This window comes from Schistocerca piceifrons, chromosome 4 (genome assembly GCF_021461385.2).
Source record: "Schistocerca piceifrons isolate TAMUIC-IGC-003096 chromosome 4, iqSchPice1.1, whole genome shotgun sequence".
In the NCBI taxonomy this organism is placed as follows: domain Eukaryota; kingdom Metazoa; phylum Arthropoda; class Insecta; order Orthoptera; family Acrididae; genus Schistocerca; species Schistocerca piceifrons.
Window position 1 is genome coordinate 449,552,246 of NC_060141.1, and position 27,791 is coordinate 449,580,036.

The following is a 27,791-nucleotide window of genomic DNA, read 5'->3' on the forward strand; positions in this document are numbered from 1 at the left end:
CAGCCCTATATTTTATTGTGATGTCAATGGGGTAGATTCCCATGACCACACACAGAGCTTCCGCAGATGTTGTGCTGAAAGCACCAGTCATTCTCAATAGCGTGCTTCTCTGTCCTCTTCTAATAAGAGTTTTATTGGTCTGCAGCACGAATCGCTGTGCCCAGGTATTTGCTGCAAAGCATGCTATGGCCTCGAAGATTCCTATGTGATATGTCCGTAGTATCTTTAGAGGCAATCTGTACTGCTTCGAATTCGACCTGGCCACCTTATGCATGATTTTACTGGCGTTATCTATTGTGAGTTTCATGTGTTCACTGAAATCGTGTTTTTCATCTAAGTATAGGCCGAGGTAACGCGTAACCTGTTTCCTTTGTATGTTAACATCGTTTAGTTTCAGAATAGGATTTCTCTGCAGTACTCCTTTGAGTAGTACGTAAACTGTTTTGTTTGCAGCAATACGAAGTTTATTTTTCCTACACCAATCGTGGATTTTCATAAGGAGTTGCGTGTCGTTTTGTTCGAGTGCAGCCCGTGAGTTCGCCGACGTCAGAAGTAGGAGATCGTCAGCATAAGCAACCACACCTCTTACACGGTGATCTCTGGCCATAATATCCAAGAGGGGCTCAAAGACGATGTCCCAAAAAATCGGGCTGCATATCGAGCCTTGTGGGCAGCCTTTACTAATACGTTTAACTACCTCTCTCGTGCCTCCTCTCCGCTCCACTACTCTACTGCGACAATAGTCTAGTAGACTGTTATATAGAGATGTAGGTAGCTGGATCTCTCTGATGCGAGCAAAGAGTGATGGCCACCGTAGATTGTCAAAGGCTTCAGCTACATCAATAAGTATAGCCATCACGTACTTGTCAGGAGTGCTATTCCTAATTTGTAGTGCTTGATTGATAGCATCGTCTATGCACTTCTCCTCTCTGAAGCCATAGTGGAAGGGTGTAAGGCCGGTAACACGTCTTTGTGACTGTAGCCTATCACGCAATAGCCTTTCCTGGACCTTAGCCAGTGTGTTTAACAAGCATATAGGACGGTATGTTTTAGGATCAGTCGGGTCCTTGTCCTCAGACTTTTTTTATAATGACCGCCTCAGCTGTTTTCCACAAATGTGGGATTCTACCTAGGCTTAAAGCATCATTAAACAATTTTGTGAGAAATGGCGTAATTTGGGTGACTGCCTGTTTTATTGTTTCTGGAAAGATTTTATCTGGGCCAGGTGCTTTGCCACTCTTAAGGTTTTTGATTGCGACTTCTTCTTGTGAGAATGGCAAAGTTATTCTGTCACTTACATAATTTTCCCTCATTTTCCGTCTAAGATCTAAGTGACACTGTTCATCCTGCTAATGATCGTCATCTGGCAGCAGTCTGCTTAAAAGATACTCAGCCGAACTCCGCCACCCCTACGTCATGGTGCCATCAGATTGTTTTAATGTTGAGAGTACAGTCGGTGCCCTTAGGCGTTCTGACTGAATTTTATACGGCTGCCCCCATATGTCTTTTTCTAATTCCGTTTTAACAAAATTTGCCCAGTGATTGTTCCTGGTTTTGTGTAATTTCTCTTTATATTTCTGTCTTCCATTTCTGTAGAGTTGAAGCGTAATTTGTCTCTCCGGCGCCGTTTTCGCGGTCTGGTAGTGCTTTCTTTTGACCCTAGATTCCCTACGCAATCTGGTTAGTTCCGCTGACCATGGCAGCTGCTTTCCGCCCTTATCATGTATTTTTATCATGTACCGTAGGGATAGTTGCACGCTGCGCCTTCTGTAGGACACTTGTTATAACGTGTGTCCTGTAGTCTACGCTGCCATTGATTGTTGACAAAGATGCTGCCGTGACCATATCCCTGAGTTTTGGCCAATTTGCCTTACTCATCAATAAACGCTAATGTTGAGCGTCCCTATTTTGTATGGACCTAGAACGGTTTATCCCAATGATAATGGAATTATGGTCACTACATGTGGCTCGGTCCGTAACCTCCCAGGTGTTGATGAATGGTATGGACTTGGTGTTCGCTAGTGAAATGTCAATATTGGTTTCGCCTCCTGCATGCCCACGAAAAGTTGGTGGTTGTCCTGCTTTATTTAATATGATTAAGTTGCACTCATTAATTACATCTATCACTGTTTGTCCCCTCTCGTCCGTTCTACTCGAATGCCATAACGTCGACTTTGCATTTATATCTGCCACAATTAAAAGTTTTTTTCTCTTCCGATAATTGAGCTATGTCCCTTATTTTATCAACAAAAGGTTGGATATTGTAGGAAAATTGAGCATATATTGACGATATTATCCATATATCTTGGCCTATGGCTATTTCGGCGGTGGCCACATGGTCAGAACATAGCTGAGCGATCTTCGTAACTGCAATATTTTTATTTAATACTATTATGGCCGACTTCGCACCAGATGTGCCAGCAACTGTTATATAATTAGAGCGTAGCTCTGGGATCCTGCCACCACGCAAGAGAGGTTCCTGAACACAGAAGACGTCAGCTTTTACTTCGCCCAAGAACCTGCCTAGTTCCATACTAACTGTGGAACCCCTCATACAGTTCAGTTGGATCACCTTCAAGGCGGATTTTCCAGAAAAAGAAAACTCTTTGACACAGGCTGTTTAGGGTCGAAGGAGACTCGTCCATATATTCTAGCCAGATACATAGAGATTATATACAGGTAATGGGAAACTCCTCTGTGGACACATACAGGTCTGCTATCGTGAAATTTGTTGTTTAATACGATGCTCAACATTGAGACTGAGCTTCGCCTAACACTAGTTGTTCGCTGCAGAAACCCTAACACGTTACTTAATATTTTATGTTTGAGCCTACTTATATTGTACAACTCTACATCAAAAAGTTTATAAATTCTTACATGTGTTTTTAGGGGAGTTATTTTGGTGTGGCTACTATAGTTTCTTTCTTGGTTATTGTACGTTGTTAACGGTTTCATATTCTGTGCGCTCTATCTGCCTTTCATATAGCTGTCTATATGTCGGACACTCAGGGCCCCCCGCTTTATTACATACCCTGTTTCTATACATACATGGTATACATCCCACTGTAGTTTCCTCTTGGCAGTCCAATGGTTTATGGTCTGTTTTCGCACATTTACCACATACTGTAGGTTTTTCACAGCACTTCGGTGAGTGCCCAAGACCCCAGCATTTAGAGCATCTTTGAACAGCCACGTAATCTTCAATGTGAAGTGACTCAAACTGTATGTAGACTCTTTCTTTTTGTAAGAGAAGTAGTCTAACCCTTGGTGTTACTTCAAGAATATTATTGACAGTTCGTCTTCCCCTTATACCTTTTTAAATTTAATTTTGAACTCATTTTGAAACTCCTCCTTGTTTATATGCTCACTGAGATTTATTTCATACAGCTCCTCTAGGAACTCTTCATCTGTAAGGGATGTTCCTACTCTGTAAACTGAAAGGAGAGGTCTGAATTTCCTAGGTTCCTCACATCTAATTTTTTTTGCTGTGCCGTTTTTTCTATTAGCTTTTGTTTGTCCTGTTGTGTTTCGGTTTCTATTATTACTGTATTTGCTGTGGATCGTATTGCCTTAATTTTGAGCTTGTCTTGCTTGGGGTTTACACTCTTTCCTCACGTATGGCCCCGGCATCTTGATTTGTTTCGGATTTAAAGAAGAGAGTACTCGACTGTTTGAATTTTGCCTGCTGTATATGCTCCTGTACCCTGTTTAATGGTCTTGTGCTCGTGGCAGTTACAGCCCAAAGGACAATGGGAAGGATTTACTTTCATTTTTAAGTTTCTGATTTTCTAGCTTGAGCTCCATAATTTCCGCTTCTAATTTTTGTATTCGCTCCGATGAATCGGGAGCTGCAGCCGCCGCGAGTTCTTTACGAAGTTCTGAATTTTCCGATCGGAGCTCCTCATTTTGTCCATGCTGCTTGACTTACCCTAGCGCTAACGCCCATATCTTATCCCTTACTTGAGATGTGATTGTGGATGACACTTTTTTCTGCTTTAGTTCTTGTTGAAAGTCAGCTAGAATCTCGTCAACCGCCTGTATCATTCGCGATTCCATTTCAGATCTTTGCGGAATTGATTCAATTGGATATGTCCGCCTTATAGCGCCTGTGTTTCTGGCCACAGGCGTTCCATCACTACTTCACCTGCTGTTAGACGCAATGGTGATATTTGTACCACGAGCCTTAGCGGAAGCCAGCTCTGCCCAGCTAGTTTTCTCCGGTGTCCGAGTATTTCAGACAGACAGGAGTTTGAAAACTATGAGAATACTTCCCAAAGTGCTAAGCAAGATATGACAGAAGTAGCATAATGTACAGATTATATAATTAATAGTTATAAATTAGCTTATTAGTAGTCTTACAACTATCCAAAAGAAAAATGTATTGGTCCTCCACGTGGCTCTCGTATTGTGCCTTGTTTACGTTGGTTAGGGAAGGCAATGGTGCTCACACTGTGCTAACTGCAGCGCAGCACGACAGCCAATCGCGTAACTACGTGCACTAGCGAAAAGCTATTACGTGATAAATAGCTAACAGCGGCCGTCATATAAAATCTGACAACTTTACAGAAAACTGTTTTCCATTAAAAACTGAGTTTTAATTACCATAAATGCACAATAGAGACCTAACGCAATCTATAGTTGACCAAAAACAGAGTTTAATTATTGCTGTTCTCAGATAAACAAATGATCTTGGACCATTAAGAGAAGTTTTTCAATCACATGTTGTCCATTTCCAAATCTCAAACTTCACAGGAATTAAAATGACAATTACTATGAAAACAAACTGTTTTATGTTCTTATTTGTGTTTACTTTGAGAATTGATGGTTTATAGTTGGATTCCCATCTTCCTGGTTCTGAAGGTTTTCTTATTTGACAGGAATAGCTTGGAGTGTTGCGATTATTCTATATCTGCACTGAACACTCCAGTAGAAATTGATATCACTTTCATTGATATTACTTAAGAGTTGTGTAAAAGGGCCTATTTCCAGTACACAAAGTGTTAGCAAGGTTCCCATTAACCTATCGCTTGGGATATAGGTATCACATTTATGTTAGAAAAACAGTACTAAACCGCTTCTAAAGTTTCACACGCAAATCGTTAGTGTTACTTAAAAAGTTTCACTTACTTTTGTAGAGGTCCTTTTGCAACATTTAATCGCGCCCTACAACAGTTTCGAAGATACACATCCCTCACATCTGGAGGCACATTTTTCACACACGGAGAGTTGCACCAGGTGTTTAGAAGGTTTCAGCTCCCTGTTGAGATGACGTTGAATGACAGACAGCAGTATTATAGTCTTGCTTCTAGTAACGGCATTGTTTACTGCGTTTCCCCGCGGCTCGAAATGTTTACAAACGGAGGGCGCACAAAACACGTCTACTAGGCTCGACAGCTTGGTAGGGAACAGTTGAATATAAAGGATATTCAATAAGGTGAGGCTGAAGCGTCGAACTTACATGAATATTTTGTAGTCGACCCATCTGTCACAATGGCCCGTGTGACACTAATGAATTAGGCGTATTTAATCGTAACACGTGTGCCACCAGCTGCTAGAAAAAGATTTGTTTGCACCTTATGTATCAACAACGGAGGAGAGAGGCTCCATGCAGCAAGGAATCCGGAATATCCTGACAAATGATGCATCATCTGTCACTCCCATCCACATTCCTTCCTCACAAGCCCTGAGAAGTAAACACGCACGATGAAGTCCCACACACGCGGCTAGCGTTACAACACAACTCTCCAGAGCCAGCGACTTGTACATCGCATTCTGCAGAGTCTTTCTTTTATGAAGAGAGCTCTCAACTGCTGCAGTATCCACTGAATTTTATATACATGAAAATAAAAAGCAAGCATTTTATATAAAGAACTGCGTTATTGCATCAGTCATTTAGTGTCCTTCGAGAAGCTTATGACATGTAGAAATACTAGTAAATGCTGAAATATGCTCGAGGACAGTAGAATTTGATATGTCATTTATGTACTATTCATTGACGCCAGAGAACAGGAAAACAACGCAAAAAAAAGAGTTTCGCTTTTTTAGTCCTCCGCACAAATGAACGCCTGACATTTCTTTCATATTTTCCATTCATTGTTTTTCTGAGCTTTTTCGGATTATTCTGCAGCAAGTTTATCCTCTCCCACACTCCCTACCGTCTGACTAACTTTCCCTCTGTTTCTGGACTGTCTTTAAGCATGACTTCACAACTCTGATTTTTCCTCTGTTTCATTTCTCTGAATCAGCTTTTTCAGTGAAAGGTTTTACTTCAGTGAAACAGAGAAAGCTTCCTATTTCCACTGTACTCTTTTATTCCCGTAAATGCGAAACATTCAGTGCTTGTCGGCAATGCGCATGAATAAAGACCATGCCATCTTCTGCTCTGGCTGACACGCATTTATTTTCAGTAGCGTTACAGAAATGCAGAACAGTTCATACGAAACATCTGACTGACGTGCGTTAATTGTACGGTTTCTGTAAAGCAGTACTATGTGGTATCCGTGTGTGTGTGTGTGTGTGTGTGTGTGTGTGTGTGTGTGTGTGTGTGCATGTATGTATGTATGTGTGTGTGTGGGGGGGGGGGGGCAGGTCGGTTTCCTGCGTGGCCGGTCAAATACTATAAAAAAGTGCAAGCCCAATCTAAAGTCTAGATCCGGACATGTGGCCGTCATGGCGGTAGATCTCTATTGCTCATAGGTTGGCAAGGTGTCAGTTTCGCTAGTCAATGAGATGGTACTTTCACGTAACCAATCAGAAGCGAGAAAGGATGAATTTCTAGCTTCGAAACAAACCATTCTCTTCTCTACTGTCGTAACGAATATTTCACTGTCTTTTCCGAGTGTGTCATGAACAGTACAATTCCAGTTGCTGCGTGTGAAACGAGCGGCAGCTAAATTTATGAGCTTGTTGAAAACTGACGGTTTGGTGGTGAGTTGGCAAAGCCAACGAATGTGAAAGCTAAAAATACTGCCAGCTGATCTGCAGCCTAGCCAAATGTTTAGGTTAGACTGGAATGTGTTAGTTTCATATTCTACGGATCGTTTGCACAGTTAATCGTAAGGGTATGGAACAAGTAGTTTTACATTTACATTACACATTCATTTGTAAATATGGCAACATGCTGACCGTTTAAAAGCATTTTTTTTAAATATACGTCTCAGCTGTGCGACTAGCCGGCCGGTGTGGCCGAGTGGTTCTAGGCGCTTCAGTCTGGAACCGCGCGACCGCTACGGTCGCAGGTTCGAATCTTGCCTCGTGCATGGATGTGTGTGATGTCCTTAGGTTAGTTAGGTTTAAGTAATTCTAAGTTCTAGGGGACTGATGACCTCAGATGTTGAGTCCCATAGTGCTCAGTGCCATTTGAACCATTTGTGTGGCTGGATTTGTGATATACCCGCAGAAAAAGTTTCAGTTCGCAGTACATGAAGAAATGTCATCGAGTCAAACAGAAGTGGTATCTGATTTTTCACCAAGGAATTATTGTATGTCCTCTGCGGTTCTTAATTTATTCAATCGATTCAGCAGACAGTCAGAGTAGCCCTCTTTGTTTTCAGATAATCCTGTTATTTACCGTCTCATAAAGTCTTCAGATGATTAACAACAACAGCAATTTTGCATTGTGACTCTACATAACGAGAAGTGTGATGTAATCACCGCGAGTGCTAAAAGGAATCCGCTAAATTTCGGTTATGCGATGAACCACACAAATCTAAAGACCGGAAATTCAGCTAAATGCTAAGGGATTACAATTATTATTAACTTAAATTACAGTGATCACATTGAAAATGCTGTGAGGTAAGTTAGCCATACGCTTCGATATGGTGGCCTTGTACTCAAAAAATACAACACGTCTACTAAAGAGACTGCTTGCACAACCCTTTTCCGTCCTCTTTTCGAGTGCTGCTGCGCGGTGTAGGATACATATCGGGCAGGATTCACGGAGGGCATAAAAAACGTTCAAAGAAGAAAGCTCATTTTGCATTAACGCGAAACAGAGGAGAGAGTGTCACGAATACAATGAGCCAGTTGGAGTGGCACTTTTTAAAGCAAAGGAGTTTTTCGTTGCGGTAATATGTTTTCAGGACATTTCAATCGCCAACTTTTTCATCCGACTGCGAAAATATTTTATTGGCGCCCACCTCCACAGGGAGAAATGATCATTATAAGAAAATAAGAGAAACTTCGTAAAGCTTCAAGTGCCCGCGCTGTTCAAAAGGGGAACAGTAGAGAAATAGCTTACGAATCGTGTGGCAGGCACTTAATTCAGTACTGCAGAGTAGAAAATATATAGGTGTAGATGTAGATATTAGCAATTTCTACCCAAGATCTTTTGCACGTTACAATAATAGAAATTATTCTGCGAAAGAGAAGGAGTTATCGAGGAGGATGGATATTCTTCAGTTTGTTTTCTATTTTTCTTTTGCTGTCTCTCACATATTCTGTATCACACAAATTTTCCTTGCAGTATTGTGCACCCCTTTTTGTGCTAATAACAACCTAAATGTGGAGTAACGATGATGGCCTTTTCTTCTGATAATGCAATTGTGTATATCATTATTTTTTCATAACTTCCACGAACCATTTGTGACTAACTTCATTAGGGAACCAATATACTATGAAGCAGTAATCAAAATAAATAACTCGTAAATCATATATCTGTAAGATGATAGCGAGTGAACACCACTTATTATTCTTGCAGCTCGTTTTTGAGCATTGAGGACATTTTTTTAAAGATGAGTAGCGCCGGAAAATTGTTCCATATGACATTATTGAATGAAAATATGAAAAATAGTCAACTTAATGGTTTGCCTCTCCACAATATTTACAATGATTCGAAGTGAAAATGGGGCTAAGTAAGTTGTTTTAGGAGTTCCAAAACGTGCTATTTCCAGTATAAATTCTCGTCAAAGTGGACACCTAATGACTTTGGAATTCCGCACTGTTTATTATTTCTTTATCTTGTAATACACTTATCATTGATCCCGCACTTCTAGGTTTGTGAAACTGGGTATGTTGTGTCTTTTTGAAACTGCAAATGAGACCATTCGCAGAAAACTAATCAGTGATACTTATAAGGACATAGTTTCTATTTCTTCTGTTGCTGACATCCATAAAATGAACTAATTCGGCTTGTTGGATATTAGCCGGAGGATCGTTTACATATATGAGAAACCAAAGCGGACCTAAGATGTCAGTTTCGTTGTGAGACGGCGATGCTAAAAATATGTGAAAGCTAAAAAACCTAGATGTAGTGCCAGACATCTGCAGCTTACCCGGGGTTTATGTTAGGTTGGAATGTGACCACCTGGTTGAGAGTTGGTGAAGCTAAGGAATGTGACAGCTGAAAAACCTTGTTATGGCAGCAGGCTGAACTGTAGTTTAGCACCTGAAGCTAAGGAATGTGACAGCTGAAAAACCTTGTTATGGCAGCAGGCTGAACTGTAGTTTAGCACTATTGTAGTTGGAATACGACAGTTTTAGTTCAAAAAATTAAATTAATAATGTTTATTATCACATACATTTCTTTCTTCCGAATATGTCACGAATTACCAGGTTCTTTCGCTACCGCCTTTATCCCGCATTGTGCGCAGGGTCGGCAGGGTTAAGTACGAATTTGGCATGGTTAATTGGAAGGGGTGGCCAGATGCCCTTCCTGCCGCCACCCCATATCCTCTGGGGACGGAATTAGTGTACCCCAGCTGTCTGCGTCTAGTGTATATCGTGAAATAGTGTGAATGTGTGTCAAATGTCTGCGCATCGTGTAACTGAGGCGGGACGTGGGGAACAGCCCCTTATTCACCTGGTATGATGTGGAAAACCGCCTAAAAACCACATCCAGGCTGGCCAGCACACCGGCCGTCGTCGTTAATGCGCCATGCGGATTCGATATGGGGATGTGGCGCCTACCCGAGCCCTGGAAGCAGCGCGTTAGCGCTCTCGACTGCCCTCGCGGGTTTATGTTGTAGTCTAATGATACAGCTTAAATTAAATTAATAATCTTGGTTGTCAAAATATTTGCTGGTTCCATCAAAATGTGCTACAATTCCGGAGGCTATGAGAAAACTCCTTCGTCCTGTCTCCTCTCTCATTGGCTGCATAGATCTGGCGCTAATATACCGCATTTCCTAGCCTCAGGCCCTGATCTAGAATTTTACCGACCGCCCCTTATAAGTAACTAGAAGACGAGGTGTAGCTTGTATGACGGCCATATACGGCTAACTGCCGTTGTAAGGGGAGATTATAATCATGGGGGAATGAAACGATGCGATATGGGTAAGAACTGAAAAAGGGGTGTTTCGGGACTTGGTGGTAAGAGTGAGACTGGAGAAAAGCTGGTACTCTGCATTAAACTTCATTTAATAAAAGTATATCCTCAGAAAATGCTGGAGACACGGGAAGATACGAAGTGGAGAACACATGAAAATACCACCAAGATTACGAGGGTCGTTCAATAAGTAATGAAAGACGTTTTTATTTGAATGCGACGGCCTTACTCCACCCGTACGCCTGCATGGTACCACTCCATTGGTCGACATCGGAGCCAATGTCTTTCTGCATCAGTATCCTCCCCATCATTCATGAATAGCTTCCCGCGAATTGCTTCCCCCATTGGGCCAAACAAATGGTTCTCCATTGCTCTTTGTGGTCTTTGTGGCGCCGAGAAAGTCAGCGGGCACACACCTCTGAATATCGCTACTGGTGGGCAAGTGTCTGGGTACAACCAACATACATACGTGCATCTATGCAGCGAGATGCTTGTTTGTGATCTGGCCGTCACATCTAATGAGAGTGCCCGCAAGTTCCAACGTTGCAGGAGTCATGGTTGTGAATTATTTAAATGTTATACTTTTGCTATTGTAATATCTTCTAATTAGTAAGTATTGATCATAAATACCTCACGTTGTTGGCTAAAGAGCGACCAATTAATGCAATGCAAAGAAAGCTTCAAATATGAAGATGGGAACTTTTTCCCTACACGCTATCAAGGCAGTAAGAAGTTCATATCTGAAGCTTTCTTTACACAGAAATATTAATCGGTAGCCGGCCGGGGTGGCCGAATGGTTCTAGACGTTCAGTCTGAAACCGCGCGACCGCTATGGTCGCAGGTTCGAATCCTGCCTCGGGCATGGATGTGTGTGATGTCCTTAGGTTAGTTCGGTTTAAGTAGTTCTAAGTTCTAGTGGACTAATGACCTCAGAAGTTAAGTCCCATAGTGCCCAGTGCCATTTGATCAAATTTTTTTTTTTATTAACCGTTCTTTCCGCACTCTACCAAATAACAACCCAGTTCTCGTTTCCAGTATCTATCGGTGGTACAATGGAGATCCCATTTTATCAGACTTAGGTCTATTTGTTGTCGACTGCTACTTACTTGACTTCGTGAATGACACGGTACCTGCTGTTGGCTGAGTCTCTCACCTGTATGGCCAAAGTAACCGCCGTGTCGTTAACCTCAGTGCAGCTCCCACTAGTCTCGTATGATACTCTAGAGCGGCAGCTCAGCAGTGGGGTGGCTCCCATGCGACCCACGTGTCGACCGTGCGTGCCCAAGCACCGTGCCCTCCGAGATGACGGGCCCGGCTCGGTCCCATCCAGACAGGACACGCGCGTGCTCGCGCCTCCCATTAATCACGTGGTCAGGCGCGCTGCCGCCACTATTTCCATCACCGGCCACAATGGCGCTGTCGGCGCCGACGCTAGCACAAAGAGGCGGGCGCGCTGCAGCGGAAAAAAATACACTGTTTCTCTTTCCTGTCCGGCGGATTTCCAGCCGCGGTTTTTCACCCAGGCCTCCTTTCTCCCGTCTTCTCAGCGTCCCTTATCATCTCTGCACTTTCCCGCTCCCTCCCTGACACACACACATAAACACACACACACACACACACACACACACACACACACACACACTCACAGGTATGTACTGCTTTTTTCACCTTGCTGCTTTTCGTGTGTTATTACTTACCTGTTATGGGCCGAAGGAATTCCATTTTTCAAATGTTTCTGGAGAAGACAATCATTAATAAAAGAGTCACTTTTTTGATTGAAGAAACGGATGTGCTGTCTCTCGCGCCGAGGTGAACATTTTGATGTATGGTCCAATTTGAAGCGACGGCTTGTGTTTTATCTAGATGTGAGTTATGGCACCGTAACACCTTCTGCTCTTTCGTTTATACATAGGTTAGCTGAACCTAGTTAAATACATCGCGCATAATGACTGTCAATGCTATGTATATTAGAAGACAAACGAACCACTATAAACCGCTGTCCCGGAACAGAAACAACTGTAGGTTGCCCATCTAATGGCTCCCAGAGGCAACAAAAATCTGATTTTCAATATTTATCGTAATTACTGGATGACTTTAATAATTTATGATGCCATCATAATCTGCTAATTAACAGGCATAATCTTTTGATAGAAGTTCACTGGTGTGTTTTGCCTTGATTCAGCGTAACTGACGTCTGGCAAATACCCGTAATTTATTATCCAGTATTTGAGAATGGCAACAGTTAACGAATTCCAGCAAACTTTAAACATAATTTCAAACCAATATGTAACTTTTCTTCTTTAATCCCTCCCATAGAATGATAAAAGGAAAAGGTTTATAGTTTACTGCATTTTCGCTATTCGCTCAAGCAAACTTCAGCGTCTGGCTTTACCTTCAAATTTGTTACTCGTTAACGAAGTTTGCAGACAGTATTTACATGTACCACTGAGTGAATATGAAAAATTATAGTACTATATGGAACGCAGGTCAGGAGATATGACACTGAAGAAAAAAATTTAGATTCTTGAGAAACCATCTTTTGTTAAAAATGAAGGGCAAATTGTTCAGACTGTGTTCATCTAGTGTTTCATAATGAGAGCACTTAGCGGTTTGCAGTAGACGTTAAGCATAATTTCAGATTTTTCCTAAACTTTTCCTCGCTTAGAAAGTTAAAAATGAAATATTTAACTAATTAACTCTTTTGTAAATTATTCAGATATTTAAAGCTTTTTACACAGGGAAGTTCGACTCTTTAAAACTGAGGCTCACTGGTAGATTACTATAACGTTTGACATTCGTTATTTAGTGCCTGTCTGGAATGGGAAGGCAACCTTTTTGAGGTATGATGCATTTAAGAGCGCAGTCCTTAACAGAAGAATTGTGGTGTTACACTTGCCTGCTGAGCTTATTCTCTAAGAAATATCTCCCAATGAAGGGGATGCCATACCGAATGCCCTTGGGAGCATCTGACTCGATCCTACTTTCAGATGTCATATAGCAGTCACTTTGAACATTAATCAATAGAAACGACTCATTGTGATGAAGACGATAAAGAAGGGCAGTTTGTTGTGTGGTTCGAGTTATGTTGTAGGCTAAGTTAGCTTTCGTCGTGTCTGTGGGTCTTATTATCTATAATAATAATAACGGCAAGAGTCCTAATTCGACTCTGTAACTGAGGTTTATCTTGAATTCAGGATTTACAAAGAAACATGAAACCAATACTAAGCACGGAAATCGGGGACAAAGGGTGCACTAGTGTTCAATGTCAAGCTCAACGGTTGTCAAGCATCAGTTAAAACGAGTAGCAAAGATGCAATCAGTGAAGCATGTATGCGGCTGAGACGAGCGAGGGAGACAAATGTTGGCAACGAGAAACAACTTTTCTCTACGACACGGCTGAACAACTATCTCGTTCTCATCGCGAGCACACGCGCCTGCTCAGGCTCTCGCTCGCGAGCATAGCAACTGTGGCGCGGTTGGGAAGGAGGGGAAATGCGCACGCACCATTTGGTCGCGACAGCATGGAAGAAGCGCCAACCGTGGAATGGGGGAGGGCCAGTTTTGACAGCGGTACCATCTAATAGTAGGAATGTCGAGTCGGCATTGTATAACAACGACAATATAATCGCATTGCAATCCCCGTTGCATTGAATCTTATCATTTTACACACAAAAAAAAACAAACGGTTTCTCGATAATATTAGCACCGAGTACAATGCTACTACGTGTATTACCAGGTGAATGTAAGCGGAAACTTAGAATGTGAAGGATCTGAGTTTCTATAAGACATTTATGTATTAAGAAGCCATCTGAAGAGAAGGAAGTCCCGCCGACATGACTTCGGACACCAAGGAACCCACTGTGGACGCCACTCAAATGTTAACTAATAGAAGTCGGACGGCTAGTAAACAAACGTCCACTGTGGTAGTCCTGGCGGAACCGAACTTCGAACCGTTTCCGTCACTGTTGCAAGAACTAAAGATCCAAAGGACTGGGAACGGAAGATGCTGGAAGCTATACTGAAATCCGGCCGACATGCACATTACGGAACGCCTTACTCGGGAATTCAGCCGACGAGCGGTAGAATGGAGACCTGTTGGGAAGAGAAAGTGGCGCAATTTCTCCTCAACACCAAGGAAGAACGGCAACTTGTCCGACGACTCCGACAACCCACGGCTACTATGTACAGTTCTGACGGCCTTGTGTAAAATCGACTGGCGAAGCTAGAGCTTTATGCGTCTGTCTATGACTGGAAGATGTCGAATACAACCACCATCAAGACTAGCTCTGAGCACTATGGGACTTAACTTCTGAGGTCATCAGTCCCCTAGAACTTAGAACTACTTAAATCTAACTAACCTAAGGCCATCACACACATCCATGCCCGAGGCAGGATTCGAACCTGCGACCGTAGCGGTCGCGCGGTTCCAGACTGTAGCGCCTAGAACCGCTCGGCCACTCAGGCCGGCAGCAAGACTAGCCTAACAGCTTTATCAAGAATAGAACAGACTGCTGAAAGTAGTAACTGACTTCCGACCGCGACCGACGCAGGATCACCCTCTTCTGACAACGCCCCATGAGAACAAGAAAGTTATTCGTAAAACTAAGAACTACATCGCCTGTGCTGAACTGAAACATCTCCCGCGAAAGCTGCTGGTACTGCTTACGGAATTATTAACAGCTGTCTTTAGCTGGAGTACTTCCCGGACACATGGAAGATAGCTCATGTTATCCAGATTCAGAACCCTGGGAAAGATCGTTCTCAAGCGGGCAGTTATCGTACCATAAGCTGTTGCCTACTAAGGGGAAAGTGCTGGAACGAATTCTCCTTAACAGGATCACCGCTCAGCCTGAACAACACAACAATCCGCCCAAACTGGATTGGTTTCCAGGCAAAGCTGTCTGCAGATCTTCAGCTTATCCGGATCGCTGAATTTATGCAATATAATTTTTTCAAGCTCAGCTCTACCCTCTACGTCTTCGCAGATATAGACAAAGTGGACGATAAGGTTTGGTGCCTACAGTTCCTACAGAAGCTTATCACCATCACGCCTATTTAGGACTGCTACGTGAAGATTTTGGATAGCTTTCTACACGACCGACAACTCTTCGTTCACAGAATGAGATTTTCACTCTGCAGCGGAGTGTGTGCTGATATGAAACTTCCTGGAAGATTAAAACTGTATGCCCGACCGAGACACGAACTCGGGACCTTTGTCTTTCGCGGGCAAGTGCTCTACCATCTGAGCTACCGAAGCACGACTCACGCCCGGTACTCACAGCTTTACTTCTGCCAGTATCTCGTCTTCTACCTTCCAAACTTTACAGAAGCTCTCCTGCGAACCTTGCAGAACTTGAAACGAAGAAATGTGGCACGAAGCATCCCATCCATGGCATCCCTCAGGGCTCTGTCTTGTCGCCGTTGCTGTCTAATATTTATAGTAACGACAGGCCACTGGAACTCAACGTATCCACAAGTCTTTATGCCGATGACACGGCTTTCATAACCACGGGTAGTATTAAACCGCAGCTGACTGCCCGCATGCGGCGACAGTTTGATCGACTTGAAACATGGGCTTTCCAGTACAAAACAATCATTAACGCAATCCTAACTACACCAGTCTTATTATAGAAAAACGGCCGATACAGGACGCGGAGTTATTGATCAGTGTAGACAGGAGACGCTGGAAGACTCAAAAATGGTTCAAATGCCTCTGAGCACTATGGGACTCAACTGCTGAGGTCATTAGTCCCCTAGAATTTAGAACTAGTTAAACCTAACTAACCTAAGGACATCACAAACATCCATGCCCGAGACAGGATTCGAACCTGCGACCATAGCGGTCTTGCGGTTCCAGACTGCAGCGCCTTTAACCGCACGGCCACTTCGGCCGGCCTGGAAGACTCAGTTTGAGTTACTTACAAGGGAACCTCCCCATCGCACCCCCTTCAGATTTAGTTATAAGTTGGCACAGTGGATAGGTCTTGAAAAACTGAACACAGATCAATCGAGAAAACAGGAAGAAGTTGTGTGGAACTGTGAAAAAATAAGCAAAATATACAAACTGAGTAGTCCATGTGCAAGATAGGCAACAACAAGGAAACGGTACAGTTACGGTTGCCGTGGTCCCGTGGTTAGTGTGAGCAGCTGCGAAACGAGAGGTCCTTGGTTCAAGCCTTCAATTGGGTGAAAATTTTAACATTTTATTTTCAGTTTATGTGACATACGCTTATGTTTTCATCACTTTTTTAGGAGTGATTATTACATCCACAAGAAAACCTAAATCGGGCAAGGTAGAAGAACCTTTTTAACCCATTCGCCAAGTGTACAAGCTAGGTGAGTCGACAACATATTCCTGTATGTGACGCACATGCCGTCACCAGTGTCGTATAGAATATATCAGACGTTTTTTCCTGTGGTGGAATCGGTTGACCTATGACCTTGCGATCAAATGCTTTGGGTTCCCATTGGAGAGGCACGTCCTTTTGTCTACTAATCACACGGTTTTACGGTGCGGTCGCAAAACACAGACACTAAACTTATTACAGTGAACAGAGACGTCAATGAACGAACGGACAGATCATAACTTTGCTAAAATAAAGAAAGTAAAGTTCTCACCCGAGGGAAGACTTGAACCATGGACCTTTTATTCCACAGCTGCTTACGCTAACCACGAGACCATGGCGCTCCTTAGCTCACACCCTCCTTGACGTTGCCTATCTCGCACATGGACTACTCAGTTTGTATATTTTGCTTATTTTTTCATAGTTCCACACAACTTCTTCCTGTTTTCTCGTTTGATCTGTGTTTAGTTTTTCAAGGCCTATCGAATGAGCCAACTTATAACTAAATCTGAGGGGGGTGCGATGGGGAGGTTCCCTTGTTAGTGTAATTTGGTTTATGGTTTGACAGTGGACTTCTCTTCAAAACACATGTTAAGGAGACGAAAAAGACGACACTAAAGATGTTACATGCCCTGATAACGATGTTTCTCAGCAAAGATCTCAACACGGTAAAGAAGCTTAAAATCTTCAAGACGACAGTACAGGCCACTCGTCTATATGGCAGTGTCGCATACTGAACAAATGCCTGAAGTGGCATTTTGGTCTCCCATGATGGACAAGTACAAGAGCGATTCACAGGACCCTTTATGAAAAATATCTTTGCGAAAAGATTTGCGACGACACAACTACCGTCATCCAACTGGTAGACTCCTTACGACATGTTGTCCGGCAACGTGAACAGGTAGACACCGCCGAATCACGTTTGTGACATAAATACAAGGCCCCCCGACAACTGATGGACAGTTAACACAAGAATCTGTCCTGCCCTACGTTAGCCGAGATGTTCAGCTACTTTTAACCTTCGACATTTATGATTCCACGGGTGGAAAGAACCCTCTTGAGTGTCGACCCTCCTCTCAAATTGTCAAATAAAGAGAAAGTTTCCTTCTACCACCTACCCTAAAAGGAGAGACGGCGGTAAGACTTCAGTAGTACCACACAACACACACACACACACACACACACACACACACACACACACACACACACACTCACGCCGCACTCAGACACAAAAGAGAAAGAAGAGGAAAGAAATCAAGTGAGTGTCGTTCGATTGAGCTACAAACTTGCACCACTTTTAGCAAAGACTTCTTCCCTTTCAGAGACGTGATTTAATAAAAGAATATTTTGTAGCTGCAGCTAGACAGTAATGTACACTTCAGGTAGAACAGCTTACCGTGGTGCTGTTATCAAACATGACAATAGTCGCACATGGGTTATGGCAGACGACGTTCGGAATCAGCTTGCAAAACCTTCGTGAGGAGTTTATTGTGTATTCTTAAGCGCTCTGTGTGTAGATATTATAGGCACATGGGAAGATGTGACATTCTTAGCAGTGATCTCGTAAGATAGGGAATGTAAATAAAGCATGCAATTTATTAGTCTATATGCTTACAGACATAGCGCCAGTGATATTTCGAAAAAAAATCGGGATTCGTGGAGCAACTGAATGGGAAAACGAAAAAAATCTTCCAGTACCTGGTTTCAGCTGATCTGCAGCTTAATGTAACTGATTTACGAGAAAGGGGCAACAAGTAATGCAACACATTTTTTTCTCGACCAGTTTCAGTTGAAAAAATGCGGAAATTTTTGAAAGACATCGTGGAATGTTCCCGCGTCTGCCCCTATAGTTTGATGAAGTCTGGATACTTGGCGGCGCTGTACGTGTCTTCAAAGTTGTGGTCTGTAATGGCTCACAATCAGACACCTCCCTTCTGAATTGGACGTCTCTGTTGGTAGTGCCGGTACAATCGCAGGTCATTTAGGTTGCTCAAAGGTATGTGACCACTGCGTTCCGCCATATAACGGCAGGCCATAAAGAGCAACGAAGGACCATCTGTGCAGAATTGCTTGCGCATTACAAGGCTGATCGAATATCATCACAGCCGATGAAATATGGCAAACTGAAGAAACGACTTTAGCGTGTTTGTCACCATAAAAATGCAAACGAACTTAGCCTTCTCCATTACAACGCAGAGCCTCTCACAAGTCTGCGCATTCAAGAGGAGCTCACAGGAATTCATGGGACTGCTCTTGCTCGTCCAGTCTGTAACCCGGATCTCGCACCTTCCGACTTCCCTCGATTTAGGCTAGTGAAAGATGCACTCTGCGGGAAGCAGTGGTGTATGACGGAGAGATTATTGATGCAGCAAGACGTTGGCTGCGACGTCATCCAGTAGAGTGGTACAATGTGGGAACACAGTCCTCCCAATAAAGTGGTATAAAGCCCTCTCACTGAACGGAAATTATGTTGAAAAATTGGGTTTTGCAGTCAAAGGAGTGGGGAATAATATGATGTGTTGGATTCCAGAATAAAACTAACTTGCTTTCGGAAAAAAGTGTGCTCCTTTAGTTATCGAATGTCCTTCGTGATAAATGCCGACACCCGTAATACACGTAAAAAGTAGCGAAATGTTGGAGCCAGATATAATGAGCTCGATTTCCTGGATATTCCACTGATTGCTGTCTGTTAGGCAGCAGCGATACAGGAATTAAAGTATAAACTCAACAGTCTCCATTAGCCCGCGAAAAACCGATTATTTCTTCCATGACAATTACTACTTGCCGCTTTTAGGTTCTGCAGTAGTTTTCAGCTTACGTAATACAAATCCTAGGACACTTATCAACTACTTAGACGAGAGGAAACTTTTCAGACCTTAAACACATTGGCTAACGAGGTATCGCGAAAAGTTCTAACTGAATACTTAAGAGAGATAAACTAAACAACCAAGACAACAACCACTGATTGCGTCCAAAAGCCCTATTCCCATGCCACCTGTGCGTGGATTGGCCGACTTTTCATCTTGAATCCGCCACGCGCAGGATTAGGGGGAGTAGGGACCGATTGTGACACGCACCTGAAATGGCGTAGGGTAAGTTAGTTTGTATGACTTAGTTTTAGGAAACTACGTTAGGAACTGCAGCGAATTAACGTCGAGGCCTGCCCAGTGCCAGGGGCATGCTCTTCGGGATTAGCTCGAAGAGCAAGGCAATTAAAAGTAGGTTTATATCTTTTACTGGCACACATGTAGCGCTGCAGAATATAGGAATTAGTTGCAGGAATTAGATATAAACTGTAGATACTAGAAATTAGATGCCCATTGTTTGTTAAAAATCAAACTAGCTGCGAACTAAGTATAAATGTATAGGTATTATGACCGACTAATGAAATAAAGAAGTGGGTTAACTTTGTATAATTATAATGGTTTGTTAGGAACGTTCTTGTGTATTATACATATTTCGTAGCTTAAAAGTGGCGATGTCAGTACAACAACTGTAGTTCATAGATACGCACTTTCACTGGAATTACTCAACTTGGACCTTTACATCCCATTACAAATATCAAATAATGTTAACCATTTGGGAACTGTAATTACAGCAGCTCCATCTCAATTAGTTCTTCGTTTAATTAATCCGGCTCTGGTAACTGAAATTCGCCCAAGGGCGGCGACATTCGCGGTACACGAAGGCGCGCGCCTACACCGGAGTACGTGTACTCGCAGCACGGACGGACCTGCCTTTAATTCCATTCATTCGATCAGATGAAAATGCGGCTATTAGTCTCCGCCCCTATCTGCGGCCGTGTGAATGCAGCGGAGGCAGCGCGGCGTGGCGCGGCCGCTTGCAGGTCCTCCGGTGGCAGAGTAATTACCGAGCCCGCTTCCCGGGGTCCTCCTCCGGCTAATCCATCTCTTGTTAATTCCCTCGCACGTAATCCCAGGCCGCCCATCTCCCGGGCATCCATCAAGCCCGCTGCAGTCCGTTTTTATCTGCGTCTTGCCTGGCTCCGTTTTATCCCGCCGTCGGCCCTCCACCGACCGTTTTCGGCGCGCAGGCGCCCGGTGACGCGGAGGGGTGACGCGGTCTTTTTCTTCGCGCTCATCTCGCCAGGCACGTGACCGGGGCTCCAACACGTGTCCTTAGTTTCTCATCCACAACGACTCTCGTCGGCAGTTTTCTCATATACAACTTCTCAAGGGTTCGCGAACTGTTGCCGAGTGGCTTCCCGTAGAGAGGATATTGCTTGATTCGCACTGGAACTGCAAAGACTGAATTAAGAATTTAGCATTTGTAATGCATCCATACATGTTATAAACATGTTGGTGTGTATGTTGGTGTATGTTTGTATATACGAGGTGGTCCATTGACAGTGACCGAGTCAAATATCTCAGGAAATAAGCATCAAACGAAAAAACTACATAGAACGACACTTGTCTAGCTTTAAGGGGGAAACCAGATGGCGCTATGGTTGGCCTGCTAGATGCGCTGCCATAGGTCAAACGGATATCAACTGCGTTTTTTTTTAAATAGGAACCCCCATTTTTTATTACATATTCGTGTAGTACGTAAAGAAATGTGACTGTTTTAGTTGGACCACTTTTTTGCTTTGTGATAAATGGCGCTGTAATAGTCACAAACGTATAAGTACGTGGTATCACGTAACATTCCGCCAGTGCGGGCGGTATTTGCTTCGTGATACATTACTCGTGTTAAAATAGACCGTTTACCTATTGCGAAAAAGGTCGACATCGTGTTGATGTATGGCTATTGTGCTCAAAATGTCCACCGGGTGTGTGCTATGTATGCTGCTCGGTATCCTGGACCACATCGTCCAAGTGTCCGGACCGTTCGCCGGATAGTTACGTTATTTAACGAAACAGGACGTGTTCAGCCACATGTGAAACATCAACCACGACCAGCAACAAACGATGATGCCCAAGTAGGTGTTTTAGCTGATGTCGCGGCTAATTCGCGTGTCAGTAGCAGACAAATTGCGCGAGAATCGGGAATCTCAAAAATGTCGATGTTGAGAATGCTACATCAACAGCGATTGCACCCGTGCCATATTTCTATGCACCAGGAATTGCATGACGACGACTTTGAACGTCGTGTACAGTTCTGCCACTGGGCACAAGAGAAGTTACGGGACGATGACACATTTTTTGCACGCGTTCTATTTAGCGACGAAGCGTCTTTCACCAACAGCGGTAACGTAAACCGGCATAATATGCACTATTGGGCCACGGAAAATCCACGGTGGCTGCGACAAGTGGAACATCAGCGACCTTGGTGGATTAATGTATGGTGCGGCATTATGGGAGGAAGGATAATTGGCCCCCATTTTATCGATGGCAATCTAAATGGTCCACTGTATGTTGATTTCGTAGGTAATGTTCTACCGATGTTACTACAAGATGTTTCACTGCATGACAGAATGGCGACGTACTTCCAACATGATGGATGTCCAGCACATAGCTCGCCTGCGGTTCAAACGGTATTGAATAGTATATTTCGTGACCAGTGGATTGGTCGTCGAAGCACCATACCATGGCCCACACGTTCGTGGGATCTGACGTCCCCGGATATCTTTCTGCGGGGAAAGTTGAAGGATATTTGCTATCACGATAGTGACAACATGCGTCAGGGCATTGTGAATGCATGTGCGAACATTACGGAAGGCGAACTACTCGCTGTTAAGAGGAATGTCGTTACACGTATTGCCAAATGCATTGAGGTTGACGGACATCATTTTGAGCATTTATTGCATTAATGTGGTATTTACAGGTAATCACGCTGTAACAGCATGCGTTCTCGGAAATGATAAGTTCACAAAGGTACATGTATCACATTGGAACAACCGAAATAAAATGTTCAAACGTACCTACGTTCTGAATTTTAATTTAAAAAAATCTACCTGTTACCAACTGTTCGTCTAAAATTGGGAGCCATATGTTTGTGACTATTACAGCGCCATCTATCACAAAACGAAAAAAGTGGTCCAACTAAAACATTCATAATCCATTTCGTACTACACGAATATGTAATACAAACTGGGGGTTCCTATTTAAAAAGAAACGCAGTTGATATTCATTTGATTTTTGGCAGCGCCATCTAGCGGGCCAACCATAGCGCCATCTGGTTTCCCCCTTCAAGATAGACAAGTTTCGTTCTTGTAGTTTTTTCGTTTGCCGCTTATTTCGTGAGATATTTGGCCCGGTCACGTTCAATGGCCCACCCTGTATATGGGTACATATACGTCCCATTTATTCTCCTAAACGTATGGACCGACTTCAACCAAGTTTATTATACATATTTCTTACTGAAAGACAGAAATCGCTGTCGTGGTGACAATCACCTACGTATCATAGTCCATGAGATATGACGTCATAAACAATAAGATTATTGAAGAACTGCCACGTCTTACATGACGTTCAAATTTATTGCTTCTGTTATACTAACTGTATTCACAATCATTTCGTAGACAGTATCCACATAAAACGCGAAATGCACCTACAAAATTTCTATCGCGGTGCGACACAGAGTCAGGAGGTATGACTTCATAAACACTGAGATATCTGAAATACTGCCAGGTCATGCAAGACGTTTATTACTTTTTTGCGGGTAACTCTATTCGATACACATTTAGCAGACAATATATACATATTCTACTGAATGTACTTACAAAATTTACCATTAATAAAATATTTCGGGCTATCATGCTGTAAAGCCAGGAGACCACCACATTCATTTTGATAAGACTCAAGTGCTGGCAGCCTCAAACGGATACCACGAAAGGCTATACAGACAGGCCATAGACATTGTGAAACACACCAGGAATCTTAATAGGAACGAAGAGGACGTGAAATTGAATGGAATGGATTCCGGTGCTGAATAAGATGTGCGCCAGTCTTCCACCATGGGATGATAGAAAGAGCGGACGCCGGCGGCCGAACGACCAATTGCGTTCGCGTATTCAAAACCTGTGACGTCACGCCACTGCGCGGAAGCGGAATTTTGCTGTACTTTGCTGTACTCAGTAGTGAGACAGAGTGTGAATCGTACTCTCAACGAAGCTATCATCCCCCTTGAAAATTTCATCCGCAGTGGGGGACGAAACGTCGGGTTTTAAAGTGAAATCCCGTAGACAACGGCACAATAGCCCGAAATATTTTAGTAATTGTGTTAATTCCGGCCGTGAAAGTTTACATTTTACACTTACAAAATTATATGACATAATCAAAAGATATGACGTTATGAACACTGAGACGCATGAGAAACTGCCGCATAGTGTATGATGTTTAAATTTATTGCTTCTTCGCTACTAACTCTATTCGCAACACATTTTGCAGACAGTATCCACACACACCGCTGAATGTACGTACAGAATTATCTCATGGTGTTACACAGAGTTCAGGAGATATGACGTCATAAACACTGAGATGCGTGAAAAACTGCCACATCCTGCATGAAGTTTAAATTTACGAGGTATATGACAAAAGTAACGAGACCGACTACAATGCGAGTGATCTGGCAACGCTGTGTTGTTCTACATTTACTTCATACTCCACAAGCCACCTCATGGTGTGTGCGGAGGCTACTTTCGGTACCACTATGTGATCCCTCCAACTCTGTTCCACTCTCGAATAGCGCGCAGGAAGAATGATTGTCGGTAAGCCTCTGTATTGGCTCTAATTTCTCGAATTTTCTGCTCGTGGACAATACGCGAGATGTATGGGGAAGTAATATGTTGTCCGACTCCTCCTGAAAAGCGCTGACCAGAAATTTCAGTAGTAAATCTTTCCGTGATGCGCAACGCCTCTCTTGTAACGTCTGCCAGTAGACTTTGTTTAGCATCTCCGTAACGCTCTCTCGCCAGCTAAGCGATCCCGTGAGGAAACACGCCGCTCTTAGTTTGACCTTCTCCATCAGTCCTACCTGATAGGGATCCCAGAGACACGAACAATGCTCAAGAATCGGGCAAACAAGCGCCTTACAAGGCACATCTTTCGTGGATGAGTTACATTTCCTTAAGATTCTTCCAATGAATCTGAGTCTGGTATTTGCTTTTCCCACTATCTGTTTTATGTGGTCATTCCGCTTAAGGTCGGTTTGGATAGTTATGCCTGGATGTTTGACGGCAGACGCAGTCTCCAGATGTTTGTCATCAATAGTTAAGCTGTAAGGTAGTGGATTTCTTTTCTTATGTAGACTGGTGTGTTCATCCCTTCCAGATGCATTCCAAGTTTCAGCTCCGTACAGCCATCACGTGATTTGTAAGGGCGCCATCAGTGAAGTTCTCTTTTTGTTGTGTGTTACTAAAATGGAACAGCGATATTTAGAGCAGTGTTATGCAATCAATTTCTGTGTAAACTTGGGGAATCTGCGAGTGTGGCCTTTCAAAAGTTGAAACAGGCCTACAAGGAACTTTAGTTATTGGGAAAACAAGTTTCTCGCTGGCACAAATAATTTTTGGAATGAAGATGAACCTCGCTCAGGGCAACCTTCAATTTCAGAAACTGATGAAAACGTCTTATGTGTGTGTGTTCTTGTGAAATCAGACCGACGTTTAACAATAAGCACAAACTGCCAACAAAGTGATTTACAAAGATGTCCTTCAAAGGCCCAGGAAAGACTGAATCGAGTGAGACCGGACATTGCGTACGAGTGGCAGCTGCATTATGACAACGCCCCACGTTACACGCCCACTCCCATTACGGAATGTTTGATCTCAGAAGGTATTCTTGTTGTTTTATGCCCCTCTATTCACCTCACCTCAGTCCGTATGATATTTTTATTTCCCAGAAGTTGAAAAATGCCTCGATAGGACATCACTATGGGATGCTGGAGAACATTTAAAAGAATATGACCGATGTGTTAGAGGTCCTACCAGTTGAAACCTTTCAGACCTGCTACAAAGACTGGGAACTGCTTTGAAGGAGTAATGTTGTTGGCAAAAAATTAAAAAAAAACTTTGCTATGCAAAAACTCAATCTAATTACTTTCCTCACACACCTTGTATTACTACTTTAATAATAATCATCCTCGCGACATATTTCGCACACAGTATCCACATACGGCCCTGCAAGATTATACAAGTGTATAACTCATAAATAAGGAGATATGACGTCATAAACATTGGAATACGAGAAAAAAATGCCGCATCATGCATGAAGTTTTAATACATTTGTTCTTTACTTCTAAGACACTCCTATAGCCGAGTTAAATTCCGGAAATCCCTAACACCTGGCAGCGGTTTTGACGGCCTGTAGCTGTGAAGCGCTAACTGCTGTAGGCGAAAGCCATAGCCGTCTATAAAGCTACGAAGGGGTGTTACTATAGAGACGTCTACAAAATCGCGTTGTAGGCACGCGAAGCAGTTGTACCTATACATTTGTAGATTATACATATTTCTTTGTGTGACCCTTCCATAATTTCAAAGATGTTTTCAGGAATACAAGGAAATGAATTTTCTTTAGATATTATACTACAAACGCAGTTCATTTGTTAGTTTCCATTTCTAACAGAAAATTTGCAAAATGAATACTCGGAAAACTCCCGGTTTCTCAGCTACTAAGTTCCTTTGAACACTGGAACGAATCAGATTTAAAATCATCATATAAAATCGAAGAGCAGCCCAACTTGTAACTGGTTACTTCAATCAGCCGCAGATGTGGATCCAGCATATCTTTGCGAAGGTATCGCCACAGAAGAACGTTATGTTATCACTCGAAAATGACCTTACTGAGGACTGAAATCACTTGTTTTAGGTTTCTTTTTCTTCTTCTTCTTCTTCTCCTTCTCCTTCTTCGCCTTCTTCTTCTTCTTGTTTATCATTTTTATGAATGTTCATTGAGAATTATATTATAATTTGGGAGATACCGATTAAACATCATTCAGAATCTACTGTAAGAAAGTACTTTGAGGATTACATTGTGTGATCGAAAGTATCCGAACAACCCCAAAAACATACGTTTTTCGTATTAAGAGCGTTGTGCTGCCACCTACTGCCATGCACTCCACATCAGCGACCTGAACAGTCATTAGACATTGTGAGAGAGCAGAATGGGGTGGTCCGCGGAACTCATGGAATTCAAACGTGGTCAGATGACTGGGTGTCACTTGTGTCATACGTCTGTACGCGAGACTTCCGCACTCCAAAATATCTCTAGGTCCATTGTTTCCGATGTGATGGTGACGTGGAAACGTGAAGGGGCACGTACAGCACAAAAGTGTACAGGCCGATCTCGTCTGTTGACTGATAGAGACCGCCGACTGTTGAAGAGGTTCGTAAGGTGTAATAGACAGACATCTATCCAGACTATCATATAGGAATTCCAAACTACATCAGGGTCCACTGCAAGTACTACGATAGTTAGGAGGGAGGTGATAAAACTTGGAATGGTCGGTCGGCTGCTCATAAGCCACAAACCACGGTGGTAGATGCCAAACGATGCCTCGCTTGGTGTAAGGAGCGTAAACATTGGACGATTGAACAGTGGAAAAACGTTGTGTGAAGTGACGAATCACGGTGCACAATGTGGCGATTCGATTTCAGGGTGTGGATATGGCGAATGCCCTGTGACCGTCATCTGCCGGTGTGTGTAGTGCCAGCAGTAAAATTCGGAGGTATTATGGTGTGGTCGTGTTTTTCATGGAGGGGGCTTGCACCCCTTATGGTTTTTCTTGGTACTGTCACATGACGGGCATACATCGATGTTCTAAGTGCCTTATTGCTTCCCACTGTTGAAGAGCAATTCGGTGATGGCGATTGTATCTTTCCAAATGATCGAGCACCTGTTCATAATGCACGACCTGCGGTGGAGTGGTTACACGACAATAACATCCCTGTAATGGACTGGTCCCCACAGAGTCCTATAGAACATCTTTGGGATGTTTTGGAACGCCTACTTCATGACAAGCCACACCGACCGACATCGATTCCCCTCCTCAGTGCAGCGCTCCATGAAGAATGGGGTGCCATTCCCCAAGAAACCTTCCAGCATCTGACTGAACGTATTCCTACGAGAGTGGAAGCTGTCATTAAGGTTAAGGGTGGGCCAACACCGAACTGAATTCCAGCATTGCCGATGGGGGGCACCACGAGCTTGTAAGTCATTTTCAGCAAGGTTTCCGGATGTTTTTGATCACATAGTGTACCTAGTCTAAGTGCCAAAGCCTTTACC